A 2,611-nucleotide genomic window follows, 5' to 3' on the forward strand; every position below is an offset into this window, starting at 1 on the left:
GACTACGACAATCAAGACTAGTTAAAAACGGGTGCGCGCAAGAACTTGTTCGTCCAGTGACTGCGAGCTGCATTGCACGAGATGTTGGCTATCATGAAAAGTATATGAACTGCGGCAATACCGGCGTATTTAAGAAGAACAGTGAATGCAGCTCTACACACCTACATGAAAACAGCGGCGCAACCGGTGTTTATATAAAAAAGTCAACATATCAGATTAATTCTGTGAGTTGAGGATGGGAGCGCCGGAGTTTATGGCTGATAGAGTAATTCTCTAGCATTAATTCTGATCATAGCTTGTCTTGAAAAACGTAGACAGTTTGACATTCATCGTAGGGGTAGTCACACTGCAGGACTGTGCGCCAAATCTTCTGACACTGCCAGAATTTCAACGGAGGTGAAATTTTATCGCAAGAGCCATTAATCGGCTGTCGGTGAACATGTCAAACCAGCGATCAAAGACTACAGATTTTAGCCTAGGATTATAGGAATCTTTTTGGATTTTAAAAATTTGTCTCGGATGGCGAAAATCGCAGTGTGAGCCAGGCTTTAGTCAGGCGGTAGCCAATCTTTGCGGCGCCGCATGAAGTCGAATAAGCCTATTGACTCCACACAAGTTGTGACCCCTCCCAAACTTCAAAGGCCTCCCCTAAAACAACCTCCCTGCCAACAATTTAAGTCACACCCACAATGTAAGCTCCTCCTTCCACACTGACTCCTACTGACTTAAGGTGTGTTTGACTTGAAGCAGCGCTGCGCAGAATGAACAGTGTATGACATCAAAGTACCGCGAGAGTGATAAGAGAGCAGATGGATCCTTAAAGTCCGTCAATATTAAATGTGTTCTGAGTTTGTCTCATCACAGAAAAATGTGTTATTAACCACCCAGTCAAATTTGAATGCTTAAAAAATCCGCCAAGTAAACAAAATAAGATCAAAATCTTGAAAAAATAAGCAGTATTCTCTGCTCTCAAACGCTGGGGGCGTCTCCTACTGAAACCAGGCCCACTCACGGGAAAGCTGCCATCTCTCTCTCTCTCTCTCAACTGTCTTCTTCTAGCAGCTTATTTAATAAGGAGACCGAACTGTTTTGTAAATGATCGCTACCAGGTATTATGCATTTATGTGACGAAGGCATAGCTAGCTAACAAACTGTCTTTTGTAACATGTTTCAGCAATGCATTTCTAACATTTATAATATGTTTACAAACAATTCTCAGATTTGACTTTACACGGACTTTAAGCTCTCGAATCGCTCTCGCGATACTTTGATGTCATTCACTGATCATTCTGCGCAGCGCCGCTTCAAGTCGAACACCCCTTTTCATTAGCCTCTCCAAAACTTCAAACTACTCCCTTAAAACAACCACACCCAGAGTGTAAACCCCACCCACTCTTTTGACTCCACCTTGTTCCATTTATTTTTCAGCTGTTTTATCTTGTGCTGTATTAAATGTTTAGCTTGTTAGTCCTAAAATGACAGTGTTTTTGCAACAGTTGGTGCAGTTCACGCATCTGTTAGGTTTTCTGTGTCTTTTTCCGTAACTTCTGACTTTTGTGCATCAAAACAGTATATAATGTTTCCTTCAGTTGGTCTTGATCGTAAGCAGTCATCTTAGTAAATAACATGCACACAAATACAACACATATATAGGAGACACGTCATCTCATGTTCACACACTTCATGTATACTGAACATGCTCTCACGTCCCTGTAGATGGTGTTCTGTTTGCGCTGAAATTGAGCCAGTATTAGTGGTGTTGATGGTAATGCAACTCTCAACACCAGCTCTGTGCAGAAATCAGCTTCATTCCTGATCACTGCAGGACTTCAATAGAAACAGAGCAGAATACACACGAGTACTGAACTACTGCTGAGGAAAGTGTTTCATTTACCTCTCCCTCTTTTTCCCGACCCTTCCTATGTTATTGTGCTCTGTTTGCTAACAGAAGACACGTTGATACAATTATTTATTTGAAGTTACTTGATGGTTGGCTAATCAGAGGCAAACCTGCTGAAATTCTTTATTAACTGTTTTGTTTTACTTGTACAAATAAAGGATTTGTGTCAATAAAATGTCTAAAAATGATTTTGATTGTGCTGTGATTGTGTTTTGGAATATTGTTGTTTTAATGGGTTTATGCTGAATACATAAGTGCAGTCATTTTTGTCATTTTAGCTGAATATAACACTGCTTTGGACTGTTTCAGGCAGGCAGACGCTTGCAAAATTATCATTGCCCTTTGACTAAAGGTCACTTGAATGTTTGGCACTGCACTGAACACACTCATCCTGTAGAAATAAATGTGCAGTTAATGTAGTTGAGCCTAGTGTTTGTTTAGTGTCATGTTCAGATTCTGGGAAAATGTCTCTGGATTCACATTAAACATTAATTCCGTGTTTATCTGGAGTCCCGCAGTTCAAACAGCTTTCGCGTTTTAAATTTATTTTCATAGTTCTGAAAAATAAAAGTTTTAAAATTTAATTCCTATCAAACTTTTTGTGTGTGTGTGTGTGTGTGTGTGTGTGTGAAATGTTTTGCTTGGTTCTGCAGTTCCAGTTCCAGAGTGGCTCCTCCCTCCGCTAGGTGGCGCTGTGAGCTCCTCAGCGCT

The sequence above is a fragment of the Barbus barbus genome (assembly GCF_936440315.1).
Source record: "Barbus barbus genome assembly, chromosome: 15".
NCBI lineage: Eukaryota > Metazoa > Chordata > Actinopteri > Cypriniformes > Cyprinidae > Barbus > Barbus barbus.